The 18,638-nt window shown below is 33.2% G+C and overlaps 1 long non-coding RNA gene across 1 annotated transcript; it reads left to right on the forward strand.

The window, feature by feature from the left end:
• Positions 1-3,552: 3,552 nt before the first annotated feature.
• On the forward strand, positions 3,553-8,162 carry LOC127717254 (uncharacterized). Its single transcript, XR_007989159.1, has 3 exons — positions 3,553-3,775; positions 5,007-5,199; positions 7,717-8,162. It is a non-coding gene; the product is annotated as an uncharacterized LOC127717254 (long non-coding RNA).
• The last annotated feature ends 10,476 nt before the right edge of the window (positions 8,163-18,638 follow it).

Consider the following 18,638-nt stretch of genomic DNA (forward strand, 5'->3'; position numbering starts at 1 on the left):
ATTTTTACAAATATAATAAACAATACAGTATACATAGTTACAAACACAAATAAGAAACAACAGTTTTCACATATTCGTATATATATAGGAGTATATATAAAACCTTCGTCTCAGGCACATCTCTAGAAAGTAAAAAAAAAAAAAAAAAAAAAAAAAAAAAAATCAGTGAGTAGGCTAAATATATCTAGCTTAACTGCAGGAGGCACCAAGGGACGGTGTTATATGGCATGGTGGGTGCATATTAAAATGTGTATCGGGACATTAACATGATTAATGATATGGTAAGATATTGTAAGAAGTTGCACATAACTGGTATGTCATCCTCGTGCCTGGTGCAGAGGAGTCAGTACTATTTAAAGTGACACAACTGCAAGAGGCACCAAGGGACAATGCTAATTGACATGCCAAAGTGCACATATTACGAAAAGATAAAATATTACCAGTTTAATCAAAAAATATCACAAACAGAAAGGTAATAGAACTTATACGATGAGTCCTGTACCCCACCATGCCAACTTCGTGCCTAGTGCAGAAAGCCTGATTTAAATATTTATCTTTCAAGTTATATTTTGTCTTCATCAACTAACTGACAGACAGATATCAAGATATCAAGATTCTCTACATTAAGAAGCCATATCAGTTTTTGGCTAGGAATCAAATGCGTAAAGTTTGGGCATAGTGAGTTAATAGTGGAATTTAAACAATTTCTCTTGTCTTGAGATGATGTACACGAAAATAAAAAATGTTTTTCATCATCAACTTCATTTGAGGTGCACCTGAGACATATTCTGTTTTGTCGGAGAGTACCCTGATATATATATATACCCGTTTTGTTAAAATATACCTTTTCAATGTTTTAGTCTTTTGGAAAATGTTGTTTGTGCTGTATTTAGACCCCTTTTCCAAGAAATTTGTTTTGCGTGCACACGTATAAAAATTGCAGTTTTTATCCAACGCAATCATAGGTTTGAACGTTGTTTTCAATTTAGTAGATATAAAAAGATGTGGTATGAGTGCCAATGAGACAACTCTCCATCCAAGTCACAATTTATAAAAGTAAACCATTATAGGTCAAAGTACGGTCTTCAACACGGAGCCTTGGCTCACACCGAACAGCAAGCTATAAAGGGCCCCAAAAATTACTAGTGTAAAACCATTCAAACGGGAAAACCAACAGTCTAATCTATAAAAGAAACGAGAAACACTTATGAACCACATCAACAAACGACAACTTCTGAACATCAGATTCCTGACTTAGGACAGGTGCAAACAGTTGCAGCGGGTTTAAACGTTTTAATGGTACCAAACATTCACCCTTATCTGAAGCAATAGTGTAACATTGTATTTATAATACTCCGTTCTAGATAGTCAAATCTGACCCCTTCCAATGCAAGGCGAAAAAAACATAACCCCATTTCAGACAATTTAGCTGAAAATGCAACCCCGTTTGTCGGAACATACCCGGTATCATATACATAGCGAGTATCCCCCAGGTAGATGTAGAATGCATATGGCCATTGGGGAAGTGTCACACAAAACAACCATTTCATGTATAGATTTACTTACCGCTTTGGTTGTTTAAAAAAAGGTGTCCAAGTCACCCATCGGATGGGGGAATCAGTATAAAAAGAAATCAGAGTATGTGTTTAATTATTGAATATGATAAATTGCCATATTCAATACAATATTATATTAGCAGATAACGATAGTTTTTTTTTGTTTTTTTTTTGAAAAGGGGGGCGTACGCCCATTACGCCCTTACCTGGACCCGCCCCTGCAAGTGGATAACGTAAATATTTTAAGGTGACCTGGAAAACGCGTTAAGTACATGTAATATTGTTTAGAGGAGGGAGTGTATCTCTCTGACATTGTCAGCATCCCTTCTTTTTAAATTTGTAGAAGATCGCCAAATACTTAGAGGAAACAGATACCCACATGTGAAGGCATAAGACAAGAAAACTAATGAACCTGTGTACATATATCTGGCCTTAAATATTTGTCTAAGTTTTGCTATAAAATATAATATAATATGTACAAAATTAATAGAAATCCATCAAGTGTCTTGGTTTTTTAACAGTTCTCAGTACAGTCAGTACAATTTCCTCTTCCTCAAACGTCTCGCTAACTTTTTCATTGATTGTCATTGTATCAGTCTGAAGAGAGCTGGTCAGCCTATTGTAAATCTCCTCATCTAATGTATATACAACCTGACCAGGTAACAAAGGGGGTATTACACTTTCTAATATACAATTACGTGGTATATCTCTTTGCATGTCTTTATGAAATTCAAGGATTTCAAAGATTTGTCCATTTATTAGAACATTTAGTATCCAGTTTTTTCGTTTTTTTACCTCTTTATTTTTTTTTCAACATTAAAGTTCATCTCCCTTGATAGTTCTACCTCCTTTCTCCCGCCCTTTCTCCTTTCTCCCTGTCTCCCAATACCCTTTCCTCCTACTCATAACCTGGTGCCTTTTGTAACTTGAGGTTTCTAATCGCTGTTTCGATTTCAGCTATGTTTATTCCCCTTTCTGGGAGGAGGCCATTATTTTTCGCACATGACTCGAGTGTGCGATCTACGAATTCAGTCACGTAGGCCTTGAAATCACTATAAAATTTAGCGTTTTCGGTTGGTCTATACACGTCTGCATAAAAGTCAGCAAATGCATTGGAAATATCTTCAGGAGATTTACACTGTCGGTTGTGATGCAGTATTTCTGAAATTTGGTTGGTTTTGCGGTTTTTCTGATGGAATATTAAGCGCAAAAAGAGTCTAACATCACATTCGGCTGCTTCGTCGATTTCACGGTAAGTATTATCCATGTAGATGTTATATGCAAAACGTTGACGATTACGAAATTCGTTTTTCACAGATTTGTATTCTTGAAACATAGGAAGGAAAGGACTTCCCTCGGGGTCTGCCATGATTAATCCATGTCCTGCGAGCTAAGCGTTCCGCTTTGTGGGCTTGTTTTACTTCATCTGACCAGTACGGCTTAGCCACACAACATAAAAGGTAAACGCTTATTTCAGATATTCAGTTAATAATTTTCAAATAAGTGTGATCCCAGGAAATGATTCAAAAGGCAAAAATTAAGTGTAATTAAGGAATGACTGTAATATTTTTTCTGTCTATGAAGAAATAACATCAAAAATGTGGTGCACACTGAATAACCCGCGTATGTTATTTCGAATAGACAGAAAAAATATTACAGTCATTTCTTATAATTTAATTCTAAATTCCATTTTAAACCGGAGTAAACCATGAAAAAACGTTGATGACGTCACATCACATGACAAAATTATGTCTATGAGCTGATAAACAAAACAACGTCAGCCAATCATAAGACGCGTTACATCCAAAATTAAATTATAATGATATGTATGTGTAAAATTGAAATCCTATTTTTCATCATTTGACAATTCCTATTCATATATTGAATCCACTATTTACACCAACCACTGATGAATTACATTCGGATTTCGGTCTTAGGTATCCGCCCTTGTCTCCGAGAATATTATACCCAAACAAGTTGTCAACATCCGTTTTCACACTGTTCAAAGTGAAACTCAAATTAAAGTGTTATTCACAATCTCCGTGGAAAATATTGACGCCATCACTTCATGCTCAGATAATGGAACATTGTAAACCTTTAACAGCAAATACGGAACAAAATGAATCAAATTTGAATGCAAGGACGATACTATACATGAAATTTGCTGAACGTCTCATGGCAGGTTCAAATCAAAAGTCCATGTACCAAATCATTAGCATGTGAGACACATTCACTTTAACTCTTGGCTACTTTATACCTGGTCTAATAAAAATATATTCGTCCCGTTTCATACATGTACACCAAAATTTGATATTTATAAAAACTTCCATGAACATAAATACAATCCTGATCCTGATCAATATATAGTTTGACACAACTGGTCTCTTTGTGCTAGCTTGTTTCAGCTAGGTACTGTAGTTTCTCTTAGTGACACGTTATATACTTAGATTTATTTTACAAAGGAAAAGCTATCACAGGCACTTGTTTCTGTCAATGTTCGCAATTCATACTCGTACACAAAAAATAGTTTTTATGTGGGTGGGTAGGAGGAATTTTTAAGGGACATAGGCCCCCTTTATTCATTTTTTTATTTTGCTATTATGACTATTAATATATAATAATTTATTTTCAATCTTTACACAATTATTTCCCACATTTTATAAGACAGAATATTCATTTTCATACTGTGTCAGCAATCTTGAGTAATGTTTATTTTATGTTCAGTTTTATCATAACATGGACATGTACCAGATCAGAATATTCATTTTACCATAAGACTCCTGCTATTAACCAATCACCCATTAATTTGAAAGCTTACACATGCATTACATGTACAATGTATCCCCCAAATCTAACAAATTTAAAATGCCTGTTGTCTGTACAATTTCTTTATATCTGACATGTTATATTCTTCCAATAATTATATATACAATCAAATTTATTAGAAATGAAAATCCATTGACAATATTACTTTCTCAAACTACATTAATAACGTCAAATTCAAGTTGTCAATACGGTCTCGACCGTGGTAACCGGTGGTTCCAGGATTTAAAAAAAAAATGGGTTGTAAGTGACCTCAAAATGTATAAAATTTCAGTATGCATTGTACGATGGACATGTTATGATGTTTATGTCCAGTATTAAATATAAAAATGTTATCAAAAGGTTTGGTATAACATGAATTTGCTCCATGTTAAACCTAAAAATTATTATTTAAGACTGAAATGTTTACTTTGCCTGTAAATTTTATGTATTGAGCAAAAATCCTGGGGGCATAATTATTTATAATACTTAATAAATACATGTACAATGTACATGTATTTTCTTGGTTATTCATTTGGCAAATTTGTATTCATGTGTTGATGATAACAATGCAAAGTTTAATTTTGCTTTGAATAATTTAGTTTTATACATTTAGTAATTGTATGTACATTTGCTTTATATTTACAGGATGGAGAAAGATGTTCACTATGGATCAAAAATTCAAAACAGAGGACTTTTTATATACAAACAAAAATACTTGTACAACAGTAATCAAATGGAATGTCTATGTGATTGCAACCACACATTTTAATGGAGTGATGTTGAAACCTTATTTTTGTTAATAGAAAACAATAGGACTACAATATATTACTAATTAGGGGTGAGTAATCAAAAGTGTTAGTTTAGGGTATTTACAAAAGTGTGTGCTATGATTTCAATCCCCAAAATATGAAACAAAACATAATATACATGGTATTCAAACTGTTTTCATAAGGAAACAGACTGAAAATATTCTGCATTTAACAGTCAGACATGAAATATACAGATGCATACTATGATATGTTGTCCTAATAAAGGGAGGTAATATTTGTATTGAGACAATATTTCATAGACAGATTGTCATGAAATTTTGTCTCATGAAGGGGAGGTTATCAACATATATCATGTTGGATAATGATATCATTAAAGTTGTTTATTTGATTGATAATTACAAATAAACACAAATTAATAAATAGATACAGGTATTGATATATTAACAGAAAACTATTTTTGCTTATCATGGATGGTATTAAAGGAATACAAAACACTTTTAGAATATCTCAGTCATAAAGTTGTACCGGAAGGAATTTCTGAAAATCAGAATATACTACATTCATTGTACTAAATAAATCAGAAGAAAGGCTAATTCCTTTTGTTGACTAAATAATGATATTTATTCCAAATGTTTTGACAAGAAAACAGATGATGTTACAAAAAAACCTTGTAATTCATGAAGATAAACTTGAAAGAGTTACACTCATGTACTGTACTTGCTTAACAAAATAATTTCAGTTATATAAATTTAATAAAATGCTTCGCTGAGCGTAGCTGGATACAACCGCAGATGTCCAACCCTGAACAGTTGGGGGGAAAATGGACACAATATACGCGCTTGATACAGGTCTGAATTTGGATTGTAATTAAATATTTGATACATAATAGGTTTCTGACACCGAATAACTGCAGTCAAAGAACTTAGAATTGGTTATATGATTTGAGTTTATATTCAATTTTTTGCTTTTTGTGCAATACACTATGCTGTTGTGAATTGACCCCCCTCCCCCCAAACAAAAAAAAAAAAAAAAAAAAAATTACCCCCCTGTTTTTTGGCTTTGTGAAATACACTATGCTGTTGCGTATTAACCCCCCCCCCCCCCCCCCCCTTTTTTTTTGCTAAAAAAAATTATTTGAAGAAAATTTCTTTTTAATTTCTGAAATCTGAAATGAAAAAAAAAAATTGCCCCCCACAATTTCTTATTTACCCCCCTCCTCCCCTTTTCCCCCCAAAAAAATTGTTTCCCTCAAGATATGGTCATAATCTCAATTCAAATTTCCAATGGTGTTTGCAACCATAATTACCAATTTAAATACATCATAAAAGTCTTAAATAGATAATTTAAAAGCAGTGTAAGGGAGGTAATCCAACATTGTACAATTTTGTTTTTGGATTACCTCCCTTACACTGCTTTTAAATTGTCCATTAACCAGGAAACCCTTGTTTTTTCCCCATAATTCCTAAACGGTTTGAGCCATAACCCCCCAAAGCCAATCCTAACCATCCCTTTGTGGTATGGAAACTTGTGGTATAATTTCAGAGAGATCCATACACTTAAACACAAGTTATTGTCTGGAAGTTACAAAAATGATTATTTTTGGCCCCTTATTCCTTAACTGTTGGTATCATAACCCCCAAAATCAATCCCAACCTTCCTTTTGTGATATTGAACCTTATGGTAAAATTTCATAGAGATCCATTCACTTAAACTAAAGTTATTGTGCGCAAACCAATGTGTCTTCTGACGACGACGATGATGCCAACGTCATACCAATATACGACTGAAAATTTTTTTTGCGGTCATATAAAAAATGAGCATGTTGCATGCCTGTGTAATGTTTTTACTTTTATAATAATTTGATTGAGAAATGTTTTGATGGACAGTATTTCATAGTGAACATATTGTACTCCATGGAATATTGTCGGTCGGACAAAATTCTATATAAAATATTGTCCGTGGACACTATTTCATAGGGAAATATTGTCATGGACAGAATTTCATAGTGAAATATTGTCCAAATAGGGGTGTCCCCTTGAAAAAATTTCATGGACAGGGACACTATTTCATAATGAAATATTGTCCTAGACAGTATTTCATTATGAAATAGTGTCCACAGACAATATTTTATATGGAATTTTGTCCGATGGACAATATTTTATGTTACATATAGGTCAAGTAATCCTACGCAGACTTTAAGGCCAAATTGTATACTTTTAATAGTTTAAAGATTTTATTCTATAATCTATGCTGTATAAATGTCAATATTGTTTCATTTGGATTTAACACCTAATTTTAAGAATGAAGGGTACAGTAATTTAAAATTAATTTATATGATCAAAAATAATATAAGGGAAGTAACTCTTACATGACGTACATCATATCCTGATAATCCTTGATGAAGCGTTTTCATAAATTTGACCATTTTTTTAAGTTAAGAGAATGACTTGAGCAGACCATATTGTTGTCATACAATGTAGATGGCCATAATATTGAAATACAGTATATTTTAATTATCATTCTTCATTACTTTTTGATTGAATTAACAAACTTAATTTAATAAGAAAATATTTTCTCAATTTCAGTACACAACAAATCAGAAGAATAATTTTACTGGAGGATACAAATTTTAATACCTGGAAGCAGCAATTTATATGAAATTTGTAAAGAGAGATATATTCACGTACAGAGTGGAAAACCCCACCAGATAACCCAGTTGAACTTGGTTCAAGTGATTATTAGCAGACATTTTTGTTGAACTAATGCAAAATTTAATAAATGAAACTTTAGCCGACTATGAGCTCTAAAGTGTTGTAAATAGAGGAATTTTAAATATGTGAGACCCATCAACATTAAAATGTGCATAAGTGAAATGTAACAATATTTTGTAAAAAAAATTAGATTATTAACTCAGTTGTTTTCATAAAATTTTTTATCAAAGCAATATCACTTTTATATAATCAACATGATTAATAAGATTCCATATGTTTTATTGTATACTTTTAACAACCGAATATATCTTCCCTCTGGCCTCAAGTGTTTCCCTTTTATTTTGCATAAGTGTAATTAAAAGAAAGCTCCCTTTTGCTTTTGGCGAATTCAAGTTTTGTCATTCCAGAGTTATTGGACTTTATTCATGAAAAGTTAGACATTTACCCAAATGTTGTAGAAGGACTTATGTATGCTTAGATTAATTTCCTTGACTTTTGCCCTGTTGTTGAGATTGAGTGAAAGAATTTAATTATTTTATCCCTATCAATTTGGGGGGTGCCATCCAGACCAGCATTCAACACTGCATAACTATATCCTATCACAAGTTATGATACAGCCAACCATACAACAAAGCCCCTGCCAACGAAAGAAGAAGAGGTGCAAATCATACAAAAAATATTTCATATGGCTAGTTACATTATATCCTTTGAAATATTTCATTGATTTTTTTATGTGTAATTGTTTTTTTTGAAAGTACATGTAGTTATTTTTTAAAGGTACTACAGTTCCCATTCAGTTCGAAAACAGTTCCAATATAAAAATAAGAAATTTGAGTTTGATTGCCAATGAGACAATTCTCCACCAGATACCAAATGACGAAAAGGTTAATTAGTATAGGTCTGAGTCGCCGGGTCTCTGACTGCCTTCAACAATGAGAAGAACCAATACTGCATAGTAAGCTACATGTATAAAAGCCCTAAATAACATGAATTGGATAAATGAAAATATATTTCGAAATAAAAGCATGTGTAGTAATGGATGCAAATAATAGTTTATCCAGAAAAAATCCTACTACCTCCAACGTTATGGCTTATGCGTTTTATTCACGAAATTGTCAACTAACTTTTACATACTTCATTCAAATAATTTACATTAAACAAGACGACAAAATAAAATAAAATAACAGGCCAAATGGGTATAAGGGCAAAAGGACCCAGGGCGAACAGGTACTAGTTCAAACGGACCAGGAATCCCCTCCCACCACCTACCTAGAATAGCAAATGGTCGTGCCCCTTATGCATAGATATATTAAAAGTCATGCCCTAAGAAACTGCACATGGATTTTTTTTAAAAGTAAAGTCATGAAGAGTTTAAAACCTACACTGTCAACCAGAAATTAAGTATTTCGAGCCCCTAAAAATGACACACGCCTTTGCCTGAATCTAAGACTACTAGTCTCAGCCTGAATTAAGATTTAAAAGAGACACCCCCCCCCCCCCCCCCCCCCCCCTTTTTTCAAAAAAGAAACAAAACACAACACATAACAATAACGAAAGGAAAATTATGAAAAAAAAGATAGCTTGTCTATAAACCTATTAAGAGTAGATGTTCATAAAAGACTCATCGGCCGGTAACAATATTCACGAAATAAATATGGATACACGAAGTACGATATGTCAAAGACAAAATGAAAGATATATACGGTTTATCATGTTTATGTAGGCCTTAAGCTGTTATTTTACCAAGCTCGGCCTTTTTTGGTACAACGTTGATATGGATTCAACATATCGCATGACTTCCTTGACATTAAGATAAACAAAATTGCTACAAAGAAAAGAAGAATCCAACTTTTAATTACATTTTACGTTGACATTTTCAGCGCCGGAAATTGACAACGTTGATCTATGTACTGACACAACTTCGGATGAGGTCGATTCCGCCAATTCTGCTTCAAAAAATCCCTAGCACTTAAAACTTATTGATGTCTTAAAATATATTTGTTATGTTTCAATAATTTTTAGTTGATAATTATTTTCGAGAGAAGAATAGCTATCGTGTACTTCAGAAACAAGGTTAAGGGAGGACCACGCCCCCATAGTGGGGACATACAAAATAAAGATGACCGTTCTCCATTTCTACTCGATAGAAATGCCTAATTTTTTCATAACATATACATTATGTACCAAAGATTATGATATGAAAGTATAAAAAAAATCGAGGCGGAGATTTTTTTAGAAACATCTTATAATTATAGCAGACCAATAGACGTAATAGAAAAATAGACGAAAATGGCGCCTTCTTCAATTTCGAAAAAAATCTATAATTTTACAATTTATGGACACATATTATTATTTTTAAAGGAGTTAAATATCTAAGGATTCACCTTTTCATGACAGTTGAATGAATATTTACTTTAAAAACAGAAACTGTTCCAATTTCTAAATCTATCGACCTTGCAAGGAAAAACCTATAAAAAATTGAGACCCCTACTTTAAAATGGGTACAAATTTTTGCCCTGGCTTGAACACCCCTGTTCTTTACGAATTTCGATGCCAAAAACTAGCGAGAATAGGATGTAAAATTTTTTAGAAAATCGAAGGATATGTATTTTTTTGTACCCATTTTTAATATCGCTATATATTTAATTCTACAGTGCATAAAATCAGTATCCGAAATTCTATGTTCAGATACTGAGACTACTATAACGTATAGTAGTCTCAGTCAGATATAAAAAACAAAGAGTTCCTTTTATTTTAATGTTCTAAAATGAAAATAATATGTAAACTCATATATTTATCTCTTATAGATATGCTTACAATCAACAGTATTTACCGTCGGTACTTTGCCGTAAGCGAATGAAAAAAAATTACAAAAGCGCGCCATTTTTCAGTTCTTCTTCTTCTTTTAGGTCAACAAGGCTTCAATACTGAAGAATACATGTTGTTGCGCATGCGTGATTGACAAAAAATTTTTTATATGAATTAATAAAAATATTTACTAACAATTTAAATGTTTGTATATACAGATTGTGATTAAAAAATATGCAATTTATGTACATGTTTTGGTTTGGATTTGTTTATTTGAAGCTAGAGAGAACAGCTGGTGTTAGCTGATCTCTAAAGCTGTCAACAGTGGCGGTTTCAGTAACAGTTTGTGGTAGTAAGTTCCACTGAATAATTGTTCGCGGGAAGTACGACCATTTGTATGTGTCCTTGGAAGTTTGTATGTGTCTGTATGTCTGAGTATGGTTTTGTCTTGTTCTGCTGTCTGTTTGTTCAAGAATATGCGATGGAATGGCTACAAGACAGTGTATTACTTTGTAGAATAAAATAAGTCTGGTTTTTAGGCGTCTCTCAGCTAGTGGTGGCCATTTCAACTGATTTAGCATGTTTGTGACACTGCTCGTGTAATCGTAGTTGTTGTGTACATAACGAGCAGCTCGTCTCTGCACATTTTCTAATTTTATCTGTTGATCTTTCATATGGGGGTCCCAGACACTACAACTATATTCTAGTTTGGGTCTTACTAGTGCCTGGTATGCTCTTGATTTTATTTCTGTGTTAGTAACTTTTAAATTTCTTTTTAAAAAACCAAGTGATCTGTTCCCATTTGATACTATACTGTCTATGTATCATGTTCCACTTAAGATTGGATTGTCAGGTGATGCCGAGGTATTTTGCAGATGTTACTGATTCGAGAATGTGATTGTGGAGGATGTAATTATGCCGGTAGTTATTTTCAGACCTGCCAACTTTTGAAAACCTCCATGGGGGATTTTCCCAGGGGAAAAAAATTCAAATGTATCGCTTCATCTTGTGACTGTTTTTTTTTTTATAATGTCCAGTAGAAAGTATTTCATGTATATTTAGGATCAATTTTGGTTTGTTTCTTGAACTCTTGAGATTGTTTTGATGCTGTGTGTATCATTCTGTGTAAAGATGTTTCTTTCATTTGGTTCATTTGTTTTATTTGTTTTATTTCAGTGTTATATTTGTTTTATTTCAGTATTTTATTTGTATTTTCACTGTATCTATTTAAAATAAATAGATTCAGGTCATTCTGCCATTTTTCAAGAAAACGGCATGGCAAACGTTTCTTCTTGCTGGGTGGAGTAACAACCATAGTGATAGTTTGAACTGTTATGATTCAATTCCATTTTTCATATCCTTTTATAACAATTGTCTCAATGTGCAAACAGCATCCAAGCCTTTACGTTTAATTTGCAAAATTCCTTTGATCAGTTATAATTAAGATAATTATTAACTATGTTCACCTGATTAAAGAATTTTTTTAACTAGTTAACTTGATTATAATATAATTAATCTCAATTAAATGATAAGTAAAAAAATTAAAACAGTTAATTATGTAACTCCCAAGCTGATCGGTATAAATAACAAAGATCAATAATTTTATTACCAATTAAGACCCATAAAACTTTGACAAATCATTGATTTTATTGAGGCACGAGTATATGTTTACATAATACTTAGTGTCAAAACAGATCGATAATCCTCAGGTAAATCAACATGACCCGAATATCAGATACTACGATGAATTTGATTGGATGATATCTCTATGTTGTCCTCCATTACCGGAAACCGGTAAGAATAAAATTTTCTCGGGTAGAATTTATGAAAATCGGGTTTTTTGCTTGTTTTAGGAACCCGATATCGGGATTCGGGTTGAGGCATGAAAATCGGGATAATACCGCCAAAATCGGGATAGTTGGCAGGTCTGTATTTTTCTTTTGTGAGATGGTAAGGTTGGTACATTTATCAGGGTGAAATGCCATGAGCCAATCTGACTCCCATCGTGCTGCTGAGTCTAGATCTAGTTGCAATTTATGACAATCATCCTGTGTTTTTATTTCCCTGTAAATTATGCTGTCATCTGCAAAGAGTCTTAGCTTGCTGTGTTGTAAATATTCAGGTAGGTCATTTATATAGATGAGGAACAGTATTGGGCCCAATACTGTTCCTTGTGGTACACCAGATGTTACGGGTACTGAGGTAGAAGAAATGCCATTGATGACGACTGTTTGTGTTCTGTCATGTAGAAATGCCTGAATCCAATTTAGTGTGTTATTTTCAATACCATAGTAGTTGAGCTTGTATAGGAGGCGACGATGTGAGACGGCCGACGCAAAATAGTCCAATTTTCGGCGTAGGACTACTGAGCGCCGCCGAATCACATTTTGGCCAAAAAGGCACATCCGGTTGTCCTACTGACAGTACGAGTTGGAATGAACGTGAATGATGAAGGATCACGAAGACTGCTAGCATTAACCGGGACTATGTTATTCCTTAATATGAAATCTGAAAATATGATGGATTTGTTCACATTAGTTTGTTCAAGGTCGGTTACTCTGCAACTAGTGTTGAAATCACCAGCTACAATTACGGGACCAAATTTTGAATAGTTGTTGACATAATCTTCAACAATGTTCAGTTCATATTTGTAATTTTTCATATTACTGTCTGCGGGTAAGTAGACCGAGAAAACAAATATAGAGTAGTTTTCGTTAGGCTGTATGTCAATTCCTAGTAATCTTTCAGAGACTGGACAGTTAATTGGTTTTATGTTGAACTTCAATGTTTTCTTGTACAAAAAAAAAACATTGCAACGCCCCCCTTTCCACATTTACTGGTTTCAATGTTAATATTTGTATCTGCTATACCTATACTGTGGTAATTAGTGTCTAATGTGTTAATGAATTGTAGAGAGTGATTAAATAACTTGTGCTCTGATAATACAGCAATGTCACAATTCGTATACCTAAAAAGATCTGATAAGCAAACTGTTGATGACATGATACCGCGTACATTCCAAGTCACTAGAGAAAGCATAATTGTAATTATTAAGTATCCAAAATGTACATGAATGTAACTAAGAGCCATCTTGATAGTGATGTGTCTCAGTTGAATGTTCATTGTTAAGCCGATCGTTCCATGCACGATTATTATACCAAGGTCGACAGATTATGTTGTTGGGCCAAAACTCACTGTTTCGAAGTAATGGTTTGGATTCCATCGTAACGTTTATCCTACCAGAAATTCTTCCTTTACGTGGTTTGAACAGTATGACGTGCGTAATATTAACACCACGTTGTTTCGTATAGCTCAATAGGCCCTCCTTACTTGAGGAAGGATCGATGTTTGTAAATGTAAAATCTGGACGTCCGTTTTTGGCTTACACCTGTAAAGTTATCCTTTTCTGGTTTGGGATCATTATGTTTCCCATTAATACGTACAGGAATTTGAAAGGCAGGTTCTGTTGCTTTTGCCAAATTAGTAACTACGCTGTCAGCTTTTTCGTTTATGCCTCCCAGAAGTTTGTCTCTATATGGATCGCATTTTATGTTCGGGTCAGTTGCAATTTCCTTTACGCAAGTTGGCGTAATTAAATCAGCATTATTATCCGTTTCAATGATTTCCGTTGGGCGTTTTCCGCAATGTTCTAGAAAATCTTACAGAGTTGTACGCGGTTTTATAGGATCGGATTGTTGGGGGTCGATCTGATACATCATACGATCTATTTCGGTTGTAATCATTGAATCGATTGACACATTTGACATTCGTATTAAAGGGACGCATAGGTATAGACATGTGTTCACTCGTACCTATTGTTGACGGTTGTTTATTTACTAGTATTTTGGGGTTCAATACGGGTTGACTTTTCCTGAAGTGTTTTTTGTAAAGTTGTAATTGCGATACGATTTTGTTTTATTTCCGATTGGATTCCTTCCATTTTACTACTATGTGCCATAAAATTGAACTCGTCCACGTCAGATGCTAACCAGCTCCTGGTCTTGAGTTCCGATTCAAATTTCACTACTTTTGGGGTAATTCCAGCTGTTAATAATCCAAATTGACGTATGCTGTCGTCAATAACATTTTCAAGTTCTTCAATTTTTGCTTTTAATTTCTTTTCAATCCCGTCTTTACTTTTTATAATATTTTCTAACCCATTTACTCTTTCAATTAGCAACTGCAATGTACTGTAAATATCAACCGGATTAACGAGGTTATGTTCACAAATAGTATCATTATGCAAATTGTCACTTGTTGGATTAACCGACCTACTGAAAACCGAGTCAATCTCAGAGGCGTCGCCTTCTGTAAACATTTGCAGAATATAACAATCCTTGGCGTATTTGTGTATGCTACTAGATTTGTTCGTAGTTTTTTTATTGCAAAGTTTCCCTTTTGGACATCCTTCTATCTCACCCGCCAGGGATAACAGAGTATTTCTGTACCAAGTTACTAATGATTCGTTGCCTTTTAAAGTATGCACAATCATGTCAATGTATTTTTCTCTGGGAAGGCCATCTAAAACCTTATCTAAGTACATTATAGTTTGCTGCGATGGAATGTACGAGTCTTGAATGATTGGAATACACTCTTGCGAATTGGACAGGCTTTTTGTCATTGTTTACATTTTGGGACTCGAAACAAAATATTGAGTGATATTATGCCTTGTTTCGGTTTTCGTAATCTGGGTCGTGTGCAAATTAATCTGGGTGATAAAAATGTCGACATCAAAGAAACATTGAGAAAGGTAAATTAACCTGGTCATCTGGTCATTGTAGATTTTTGGTATCCAGTGGTTATTACAAGGTGCATACGAAGTTAATAACAGTGATAATTAAGACTACTAAAATTTGTTTTAACTAAAAAAATTAACAACAAAGTGATGATGTTAAGAGCTAGATTAAGAAAATATTTCAGAAACACAAACGAAGACATTATACTTAAGGAGTATATATGAATATTCATTGATTGATGACAAAAAATAACTTTAATTTTAAACCAGCACGGGTAAATTAAAAACAAATAGTTGTATTTAGTAAATATTAATAAAAGATTTAAAAAATGAACTCGCAGAGCAAATTTATTTTTAACATTCAAAAGGGGTGCAGGCCGTTTCGTAACCTGGTCGTTTCGTAACTGGTCGATTCGTAACTTACTAGGTCGTTTCGTACCTGACACGTAAATGTAACCTTATGTCAATATATGATAACAATATGAGTCGTAGGTTACGTTAAAAATAATAAAAAGACTTATTGATGTATATATATATCTATATGTATTTATTAAATAATTGATTGCACATAATTTTACACTTTACAAGTACAGTTTTTCACACATGCGAATAGAACAGAAGAATTTAAATTGTTCATCATCATTTAGATGTACCCCGTCTTTATCAAAGTATTTAGTCTTCTGCCACGTGCTTTGATGTCTCCAATACTTGACACCACTCATCTTTATGTTGCTTAGTTTTTTATTTATCTTCTTTTTTTTTCTATCATAAGTTGTTTCTTTCATGTTTCTTGTTTTTAGTCTGACGATGTTGGAGCCTATAACTACAGAAGGTACACCTATGGCTAAGCGCTTGACATCTTTTGCGAGTTGTACAATCTCTGATGCTGTGTGTGATGCAGATAATTTGTCACAGATGTCATTCTCTCCAATCTGTATGAAAACAAAGTCTGGTTTAAATTTCTTCACTATGTGGAGATCAAAATGTCTCAATGACTGTACTTTTCTCCCGCCTACCCCGTGAAGCTTTGTTTCGACAGAACTTGATAAGTCGGATTGCGTTCTTAACATCAAATTTTCCAGTCTTCGGATGAAACTGTCCCCGTCCAAGGTTGTGCATTTCACTGGAGTCAAGCCATCTTCCGTAAAATTCAAGAGACTGGCCTGGTAGTTTCATACAATTCCAAGGGCAACACTTTTAAATTTTTACGTAAGTTGATGGCCTTATCATTCCTGCCAGTGGAGCATATCAGTACTGCCTTTAACAAGCTAGTTAAAAAAAACAACTTTAACTCCGCCAACGCCGGTCCCCAGCCCGGGTGAAAAAGGAGGAGGGTTATGCAATTGCATGTAAAAGTGAAAAAAAGGAGAAAATAATTATATTTTAACTTTTTATTACCTGTCATTAGTTGTCATAAAACCATTAAAGCTGTCACCGAGCGTAATTACCAATTAGCCAATTAGCCAATAATTAAAAAGATTTAAGAAAGTTTATAAAATTAAAAATATTACAATATTGTTATTATTAGATGAACAATTTGATCATTTTTAAATAATAACTTTAACGGTTTCATTTAAACTAATTAATTTAAACTAACACTTCATAACCATATATAATTACACCAGGTACGAAACGTCTCAGTTACAAAACAACGTAGTTACGAATCGACCAGGTTACGAAACGACATGCATTTGAACATATATTTAGATAATTTGGTTACTATCAAAAGAAGTAGCAGTAAAAAGTGTGAAATTGGTATGGTATCGCGATGTAGTGAAGGAACAAAGAAAAGAAAATATATAGCATCTTTTCCTGTGTCACCTATGCCTGTTACAATTTTTTCTTTACCTGCTAGTATGCAGCGCAGCCACCGGAACACCCATTTCCCCGGGGAATGGACATCTGAACGAGATAGATATATATATATATAGAGAGAGAGAGAGAGGGAGAGAGAGAGAATCAGTAGCGCTTAGCAGTTATTTTTTTTCTCTGCGTATTTATAACATATCTGTAAAGTTTATTTCAAGCTTGGCTTACGAACTAAGGTTTGAGATTATTTTATGCAGCGACGTGTAAAACAATCATATATCTCTTGTATTTGCATAATTAGCTATTCATGACATTGACTATATGCCTTTCGAGTATGAGCCAGAACAATGTAGAATTCTTACTTCAACTCTTCATGACAGTCATAGTCTGGAGGTTAATAGACGTAATGACGCCAGCTAACATGTTTATCCCCGCCTGATTCTGTATGTGTCTGGTCCAAATCAGGAGCCTGCAATGCTTTCATGTCGATCCGGCCCCACGTCGATCCGGCCCAAGTCGATCCGTCCCACGTCGATCCGGCCCAACGTCGATCCGGCCCATATTTAAAGTCGATCCGGCCCAATAAAAAAATATATTTATGAGGATTAAAAATAAAGATATATATTAATTGTAATTCAGAAATGTTTATGAATTTTATTATAATGTAAAAGGTGTACGGTAAAAAAAAAATTGGCCTTTCACAAATATTTTCTTTAAAAGAGTTTAAAACAACTATGTTGATTATGTTTTCATTACAAGTTTCGGTAAGTTTCTATTTTCACTGTTTGCTTTAATATAATCAAACTGTAATTTTGTATAATTATAAGTCTTAAATATTTTTGTCTTTGCTTTCATCATTAAATCATTAAACCATAAATATGAAAAAAAGTATATAGTTTTGTTTTAAATCTGGGAATATTAACTTGCGTGTTTTTCAGGTGTAAAATGGTAAAAAGCTTATAAATTCTATTTTTTTGTATTATATATTTGTATTTTACATTATAAAGATAGATATTTACTTTTTTTTAAATTCCTTTATAGGAGTATATCTCTACTGGAATACAGACGCATGGTAAATGAAGAAATAGATGTGATCTTTATGTGCATCGAGTGTAATTATTTTGTTATTATCTTAAAATAAAGAATAATGGATACTCATAAAACTTGTTTTTTATCTACACACAACTATTCAAAATATTGTCAACTTTAAAAATATATATTGACTATATTCGATATTACAAAAAAAAAAAAAAAAAACGTGTTATAGAAGCCTCTTATGTTACCTGAAGAAAAAAAAATACAATTAATTATTATAACACATAACACCAAACAAAAGATCAAACTATAAAGACCAGTGATTGCGTAACTTTAATCAATCAGGATTTGATTGAATTAAGTGATCACGAGTGGCATTACCTTAGTTCACAATCATTAGACAATTGTT

The sequence above is a fragment of the Mytilus californianus genome, unplaced genomic scaffold (assembly GCF_021869535.1).
Source record: "Mytilus californianus isolate M0D057914Y unplaced genomic scaffold, xbMytCali1.0.p SCAF_94, whole genome shotgun sequence".
Lineage (NCBI taxonomy): Eukaryota > Metazoa > Mollusca > Bivalvia > Mytilida > Mytilidae > Mytilus > Mytilus californianus.